Consider the following 8,928-nt stretch of genomic DNA (forward strand, 5'->3'; position numbering starts at 1 on the left):
AACACACGGCTTCGTTCTCCCGCTAGGGAAGTGGCTCCGTCGCTCCGCCCGGCCCCGTCCTGTCCGAGTGGCTCTGGACACTGCGGTAGGCCTGGCGCTGGGAGACATTCCACTCAAGTCCTTGACCCTGGGAGCGGGGCTGCGATGGGGGAGCCGGCCCTGCAGCTGGGCCCTGGGGGGGCTGGGCCGATGCGGGTTGGGGGCCAGCAGGAGGGCCTGGCCTAGATGAGCTGAGCTCGCCAGCTGGGCACAGGAGAGGGGAGGATCAGGCCCAAGGCATGCCCACAGGCAGCTACTGCAGCCCGACTGGCCCTGGATGTGGCACCAGCAAGGCCTGTGTGACTAGACCCTGTAAGCTAAGGAGACCCAAAAAGGCCAACAGTGCCCCTACTCAGGGGGGTGGGGGATCTTAGTGCCAGCCCCCATGCCCCACTGTGATGCTAGGGGGTGCTCTGGGGCAGGGACAGGAATGGTGGCTCCACAGGGAACACTCTGGGCAGTGGTGCTGTGTGGCTGTTAACCAGCTGCCAGGCCTCACCCCAGAGCTGGCTGCATCTCAGAGCTGGGCCAAGCAGTCCCTGCATCGTTCATCAAGTGTTTTGGCCTTTTGAGGAATTCAGGATTGGTATCAGCAGGCCCAATAAAGAAATCCCTAGGGGGAATCCAGGCAGGCCCCTGTCTGTCTCCTGCCTCCGACTTTCACAACAGCCTCTTGGGGGAGGGCTGTGAGTTCCTTTCAAAGCTGCCATGAATGACTCCTTTATACCCCAGTGGGAACAGGGGCTGTGTGACTCCCAGCGCTAGGCTCAGGGGAACAATAGCAGGAACCATATCTGCTCCTTCGGAGCCCCAGGGCAGACGGGGTAACCAAGCAAAGCCGCGCCCCGGAGATAAGGGATAATGAGCCGGTTTTACACCAGGGGGAAACTGAGGTACAGGGAGAGGCTGTGACCTGACCAAAGTCACACAGTAGGGCACTGAACAAAGTCTTGACTGTCTCTTGCTCTAAGCACTAATCCCCACTCCTTACCCCAGAGCTGGCGATAGAACCCAGGAGTCCTGACTCCCGGTCTCCCCTGCTTCAATCACTGGACCACATGGCCCATTCTGTGATCCCACACTGTGGCTCCTAGCGTTTCTGGCAGTCCCTGGATGCATGTGGAAGAGGGAGTTAGTCTGGCTCCCCTGGATGGGACGGGGACACACACACACACACTCTCTCTCTCTCTCTTTCAACCTCATTGTATCAGGCAAACCATGGCTGTGGCTTCCCCATGGATCCAGCAGGTTTATGAGCAGGAGGGGAAATGGTTGCTAAGAGCTGCTATGGAGACATGGGTTCTAATCCCACTACTGCCACCATGTTGCCAGCAGCTTCAATCAAGAAGCCACTGGCAGGGTAAGAAGCACCAGACCTGACCTGACTGACTTATGAAGAATTTGGCTTTGGAGCAAACTCCTCCACTGCTTGCCACTACCCCTGCCCCATAAGAACATGCATCAAACACCACGGCATGTCTTCAAGGACAGACCACTTGCTCGCACGCTAAGAACTTGGAAGACAATGTGCAGTGATGCCCCCTCCCCCGCCCCCGCCCAGGGCTCCCACTGTAACAACAGAAACACTCCAGTAACGACAGCCAGGATTAGAAATGTGGCCTTTGCGAAGGGAAAATGGGAGCCTGCCCTCTCGCCCTTCCCCCAGGCTTGCAGCCAGCTCTGGATGGGTTCCTGGATGGGGGTGGGAGTAAAACGGCCCAGCACTCTGGACCCCAAACCAATGCAATTGACGTGAGTTCCCTCTTGGGGATATATCCAGGGTGGAAAGAGTCCTGATACCTCCCGCTCGGCCCAAGATAAACAGCGGCCACGGGGACTGACCCAATTCTGGCAGATGCAGTGAAGGGGAGGGAGCTTTGCACCAGCCAACAGCTGGGGAACAGAGAGGATTGTTGGGGGGGGGGGGAAGGCCCGCGGTTCCAGCTGTCCTTAACGAGGTCCAGCTGTTAGCGTGGGGCTCATCAGCTGGGAGAAAAGGGAAGGGGGGAAGCTCCCATGGTGCGGAGGTTGGGGATGTGCCCAGCCACGCGCTGCCGTGTGGTTGTGCCAGGTGTTTTCAAGCTAACGTTTGAGGAGCGAGGGAACAGGTACAAAGCAGGGCTGGGTGGTTGGATCGATTCCCTCGGCAGGGCACAGCCCCTCGCCCTCAAGCCTGGCCGGGGGCACCCCAGGCCCTCAGAAAGGGGCACGTTAATAGACCAGGGTGGCTCGGTACCAAATACCACCTGAGGCACAGGGCAAAGGCCTGCGAGGAAGGCACTGGACTGGGAGTCAGGCTGCCTGGATTTTAGCGCCAGCTCTGGGAGGGGAGTGGGGTTTAGCGGGTGGAGCAGGGAGGGGCTGGTGGAGCAGGGAGGGGCTGGGAGCCAGGACTCCTGGGTTCTAGCCCCAGCTCTGGGAGGGGCATGGGGTCTAGTGGTTAGAGCAGGGATGGGCTGAATGGTGTTGTGACCATCAATCTCATCACTGACCTGACTTGTGCCTTTAGGGCCCTGGGTTATGACCTCCCCCAACCCCCCTAGTTTACCAGCTCCTGGCCTGACTCCCACATGCAGCAGATGGCTGGGTTGGCCCAGCCCTCCCTGCTCTACCAGAATCCTGTCGGGGCTTGTCCTGGGAGAAAGGAACCAACCTGCAAACGGCTGAGGGCGGAGGTTTGAGACTGGAGCCCTGGCAGCAGCCCCCGGTGGGGCTCAGTGTGGGGAGAGGGCGGGTAAAAGTCCTGCAATGGGATTGGAGCTGGGGGCAGAGGTTGTGTCTCCGCTGCCCCCTGCTGGCTAGGGTATGGGGGGGGGCACATGTCTGCCTGCAGTTTTGTGTGTGTGCGCCCCCCCGTACTGGTGTGTGCGTGCGTTCACCATATGCGGCCGTCCCCGACGTACTTGTGCACCCAGCCCCAGGGCAGCTGCTGCGATGCGCTGGATATTAATTTCCTGCTTGTTTTTCTCATTGTGTAACTCACTGGCTCTGAACAGAAACAGTCACTTCCCAGCCTGGCGGGCGGCCAGGCCTGGAGGGAGGCTGCAGCGCTGGGCGGGGGCAAAGGGGACACTTCAGCCTTGTCCCCGGGGCATATCTCGCAGCCTGGGGAGCCCAAACCCTACCTGCGCGGCCCTGCTGGAATGCGCCCGCCTCTGGGGTGGGGTAGGCCAGTTGTTTCACAGCCGCACCGCAACGCTGCACGGGGATGGCTCACCCAGCGCTGAAATGCAGCCACCTCTGGGGTGGGGCCCGGCAGCTGGTATCAGAGCACAGCGACGCTGCACAGGGGAATAAGCTGGGGTATTTCCCCACCACTCTGTAGGCATGGGAGTTCAAATTGTGCCAGCCGCGTCACAGGGCGACCCCTCGTGATGATCTGCTGAGCCCCCCAGCAGCATGGGGGTCGGGCCTTGTGCCCAGGGGCCTCAACAGAATCTGGCCAACCAGCGGTTCTGGCGGGGAGCGGGGCGGCTGCAGGATGTGTCCTGCCTGGGATGAACTCCCCTGGTAATCTGGATTGTTTGGATCCAGGGAGAGGGTCAGCCCAGGCCGGCCTTCCTGTCTCCCGGGAGAGGGCCTGGGGAGTTGGATTTGTTTACTGCATTTCTGGGTGGTGGAGTCTGTTCCGAGAGGCAGGGCCCCCCTCGCCGGCCCTTTGCATTAACATCGCATGCAAAGCTGTGTCTCGGGGTCACCGGGCGGGGGGGGCGGTGCCAAGAGCCCGGGGCTGCATCTCGCGGTGATCGGGGGTGGGGCAGTGTTCTCACTAGGGGGGCCCACGGTGGAGGGCCAGCAGGGGGCGCTCTCACCGGACAAGTACCGACAGCCCAGTACCGGGCGGGGGGGGCGGGGTCCCAAGAGGGGGTCGCTCTCACTGGGTGTGGGGGGGAAACGGGCAGCAGACGGGGAAGGGGCCGGTTTGCTTTCCACCTTGCACGGGGCTGTCTTCCTGGCAGGTGGTGGGCACCTGGGTGGGTGGGGGTGGGGCTGTGTGGTGGAATGAAGCGGGATTTGGGCAGGCGTGTTTAGGAGCTGGGGGGGGGAGCTGTGCCTGGAGGAGGATGGGGTGATTTGCACCTTACCCCCGGCGTGCCCTCACTCAGAGCAGGGCACCCCCGCCGACCACTCAATACAGCGGAGCCGGGTCCACGCTGAGATGGGCCCTTTGCCGCAGCCTGTGGCTATAAATAGGGGTTTTCCCCAGAAGCTGGGAGGCTTCCCAGAACTGAGGCCAGAGCCAGTGATAGGGGGAGGGGATGATAACACCCCAGCTGCCACATGGGGGGGGGGAATTGCCCCACCCAGACACTGGTGATGGAGATCCAGTAGGGGGCGCTCTCTCCATACAGGCAGCGCTCCCCCTAGTGCAACACTAGGGGGCGCTGTGATGCAGGGAGCAAGGTGGGGGCTCAGTAGGGGGCACTTGGCCCACACAGTCAGTACTGACCTCAATGCCCCACTCTGTGCATGTGCGTGCCCCTCACGGCCCTCTGCTGGATGGGCTCAGCATTGCCTGACTGTGTGTCATAGCCCCTGTAGTGCTAGTGTCTAACGGAGATCCTCCCCTACATTCCTCTTCATAGTCAGCATTGGCCAGACCGGGCTGCTGCTCTCCCGGATTGGTGCCATATGGCTAGGAGCCCCTGCCAGCCTCTTCAACTCCCAACCCCCCTGCGCCCCCCCCCAACACCCACATGTAGCTGGGCGACTCCCCTCCCCGCAGGGCCAGACCCGGGTCCCTGAGGTGGCAAGAACTGGCCGAACCAAATAAGAAGGGAGAGAATTGGGGGGGGGGGGCAGGGAGAGGTCGGGGGGGGGGCGGTTTACTCTGCAGGCTTTATGCTAGTGGGAGAGATTAGCAAGGCCTAGAGCACCACCTCCTGGCAGCAAGTGGTATTGCAGAGAGAGAGAGAGAGAGAGAGAGAGTGTGTGTGTGTGTGTGTGTGTGTGTGTGTGTCCCCTCCATCTCTGAAAGCCTCTTAACAGCTGAGACTCTCCATATATGAATATCTCCTCCCTCCTCGGCAGCCGAACCCAGCCTCTCCCCCCCTCCCCCAGGAGCCCACCTCACAGCTCCTGCCATCACCCCACGCCCTGGGGCCCTGCCCCCTCCTTCCCCTCCCTCTGGGGGAATCTGGTACCTGCTCTGGAGGTGACGGGGGACAGATCACTGGGCGGGGCGGGGGGGGGGGGTCCTTGGCTCATACCTGTCCTTTGAAAGGCCAGACGGAGATTTGGGCAGGATGGCTCAGCCCTAAAAATACCCCAAAGGGGGCTCAAGTTACCCAGAGAGGGGGGCGGGATATCACCGCTGGCCTTCCTGTGTCAGGGGACAGGGCTGCTGCTTCCTGGTGGAGAACAGACTTACTGTGGCAGTGAGGGGACCCAGGCAGGCACTGCAGTGGTGGGAGCTGGGATCTGCTGGAGCTGAGGGTCAGGGGTTCTGGACCCCGCTGCTCCCCAGGCAGCTCTGGGGCTTTGGTTTAGATGCTGGGTTCATCCCCCTTGCCAGCTGGGATCTGTTCTGGGCTGGATATAGTCAGTGGGTGACAGGGCATGGGGCAGCCCTGACTGATCGGGGAGAGCACCCCACTCCCTGCGGCACCGTGCCGGGGTGAGCACAACGCTGGCTGCGAGGGGACAGCACCCCCAGCCTGAGTCGCTCGCACCCGTTCAGCAGAAGCCCGGCGGGGGCTGTAAGTGGTTGTGACCCCCATACAACAACAGCTGCCCCTCCCCCCTTGTGGGAATCACACACACACACCCCTCGTGGTGTCGGGCCTCCATTTGATACTGCTTCACAAATGCTCTGGGGTCAGACTCATTGAAGAAAGTAGAACCATCCCCCGCCACTAGAGGACCCCATAACACAGCAAATGCAGCTGGCTCCCTGCCCAGAGCTACATGGATAGACAATCATAGAATCACAGGACTGGAAGGGACCGTGAGAAGTCTTCTTGTCCAGTCCCCGGCACTCCTGGCAGGACTAAGTATTATCTAGGACCATCCTTGGCAGGTGTCTGTCTAACCTGCTCTTAAAAATCCCCAATGATGGAGATTCCACAACCTCCCTGGGCGATTTATTCCAGTGCTTAACCACCCTGACAGTTAGGAAGTTTTTCCTAATGTCCAACCTAAACTGCCCTTGCTGCAATTTAAGCCCATTGCTTCTTGTCCTATCCTCAGAGGTTAAGAAGAACAATTTTTCTCCCTCCTCCTTGTAACAACCTTTAATCTATTTGAAAACTGTGATGTCCCCTCTCAGTCTTCTCTTCTCCAGACTAAACAAACCCAATTTTTTCAATCTTCCCTCATAGCTCATGTTTTCTAGACCTTTAATCATTTTTGTTGCTCTTTTCTGGACTCTCTCCAATTTGTCCACATCCTTCCTGAAATGTGGCGCCCAGAACTGGACCCAATACTCCAGTTGAGGCCAGGGCCGGCCCACAACATGTTGGCACCTGAGACGGGGAGCTCAAATGGCACCCCCATGCCCCCTCGTTTGGGCCAAAACTTTGAAAGGTCTCAATTCTGCCTTCTTCCTGTTCTACTCCTCTCATGGTCCCGCTCTGCTACCTACCCCAAGAAAGGAGAACTAACAACTTAAAATGCCTTGTTCAAAAATTTTAAGTGACACTTAACTTTCAAACGCCTGAACAGCAAATGTAACTTTGCTTGTCTGCATAGTAAACACTGGCATTTTTATCTGTTTGAATAATCGAAGTGGTGCTTTCCGTGCCTTCTTGGTTGCAAAGATTTGAACTGTTTCCTGAAGGTCCAAAGTCTGGGCCAGCTCATGCTCTGTTGCAGGGGTGGGCAAACTTTTTGGCCCGAGGGCCACCTTGGGGTTGCAAAACTGTATGGAGGGCCGGGTAGGGAAATCTGTGCCTCCCCAAACAGCCTGGCCACCGCCCCCATCCGCCCCCTCCCACTTCCCGCCCCCTGACTGACCCCCCTCAGAACTCCCGACCCATCCAACCCCCTCTGCTCCTTGTCCCCTGGCCACCCCTTCCCGGGACCAACTGCCCCCCGGGACCCCACCCCTTATCCAACTCCCCTGCTCCCAGTCCCCTGATTGCCCCCTGACACCTATCCACGCCCCCTGACAGCCCCCCTGGGATTTCCGTGTCTATCCAACCCCCTGCTCCCTGTCCCCTGACTGTCCCCTATCCACACCCCCGCCCCCTGACAGGGACCCTATGCCTATTCAACCCCCCTGTTCCCCATCCCCTGACCCCTATCCACACCCCAGTCCCCTGACAGGCCCCCTGAGACTCCCATGCTTATCCAATCCCCCCCGTTCCCCATCCCCTGACTGCCCCCCGCAACCTCCGCCCCTTATCCAACCCCCCAGCACTGGCCCCCTTGGACTCCCATGCTTATCCAATCCCCCCCCGTTCCCCATCCCCTGACTGCCCCCCGCAACCTCCGCCCCTTATCCAACCCCCCAGCACCGGCCCCCTTACCATGCCGCTCAGAGCAGCACGTCTGGCAGCTGCGCCGCCCGCCGGGAGCCAGACATGCTGCCGCGCAGCTCGGCAGAAGCACGCAACCCTGCCGCCCAGAGCGCTGCCCACGCGGTGGCATGGCTGTGGAGGAGGGGCCGGGGGCTAGCTTCCCTGGCCGGGAGCTCAGGGGCTGGGCAGGATGGGCCTGTGGGCCGGATGAGGCCCACAGGCTGTAGTTTGCCCACCTCTGCTCTATTGAGATGGTTGCAAGACCGACCGGCCTCTCCTGTGTCACTGTGGAGCGTAGATGTGTTTTTATTAACTTCAGCTTGGAGAAGCTGCGTTGTCCACTGGCAACGGTGACAGGACGTGTTAGACGTATGCGCAGAGCAACAAAAGCATTTGGAAAGAGGGTAGTCATCTTATTTGTGCACAGATATTCCAGAACAGCCTTTGGAGTTGATCCTGCTGAAATGTATCTTGAAAGGGCTTTCGGTTCATCACCTAAATCACTCGCATCAATAGCGCGCATGTCATCATGTGTCAACACTGTCTCCAGTGCCCTGCATTGCTGGTGTAGGTCTTCTTCAGGTATAGTGAGGAGTTTGGGAATATCCTACAACATCCCAAATATACTGCGGTGTTCCTTGAGCTGCATGAAACATTCTTCAGCTGACTGTATTGCACAATCTCGCACCTCGTTAAAGAATTCAACTTTGAATTGTTGATTGGGGTCTCTTATGGGATTATCCCGTGCCTTGTCATCAAAATGTCTTCTTCTTTGGTGACTCTTGTATTCTTGAATGGGTGGGGAAACAGCTTCAGTGTGAAGTTCCTCTGCCAACTTCTGTGCACTCTTCAGAACGGTTTAAAATCCCTCATCTGACCGGTAAGACTGTAGGTATGACTTTGCTTTGTCCATTTGTTCCATTGCTCCAGAAAGATCAGGGTGTTGGAGTCTCTTGCTTACAACATTTATTTCAAACAGTAGGTCATACCACAACACTAAGCCCCACAGAAATGTGAAGTTATGTATGTTTCTGGTGATTCCATTTCCCTCTGCCACTGTTCTCCCACAAACAGTTCCCGTCATACCATTATCCTCCATAATGGCAACTATGGCACCATCTATCATCCCAATTTGGTGTTTGATAGGCTTTATCGCCTCCACTCGACTTTCCCATCGTGTGGCATTCAGTGGTTTCAGTGTCAGAGGGGATGTTCCCAGATCTTGCTTCAAAATTTGCCATCGATGAGTTGATGCAGAGAAAAATACATAGATGCTTTGAATTACATTAAAAAATTCGGCAGCCTCACTAGAAGCTGATGCTGCATCACTGACCACCAAGTTCAATGAAGGAGAACCGCAGGGGACAAAAAAAAACCTCTCGGATCCGTGTCTGCACGCCTCTGTTCTTTCCTCTCATGTTGGCACCGT

The sequence above is a fragment of the Malaclemys terrapin genome, chromosome 23 (genome assembly GCF_027887155.1).
Source record: "Malaclemys terrapin pileata isolate rMalTer1 chromosome 23, rMalTer1.hap1, whole genome shotgun sequence".
Classification (NCBI taxonomy): Eukaryota; Metazoa; Chordata; order Testudines; family Emydidae; genus Malaclemys; species Malaclemys terrapin.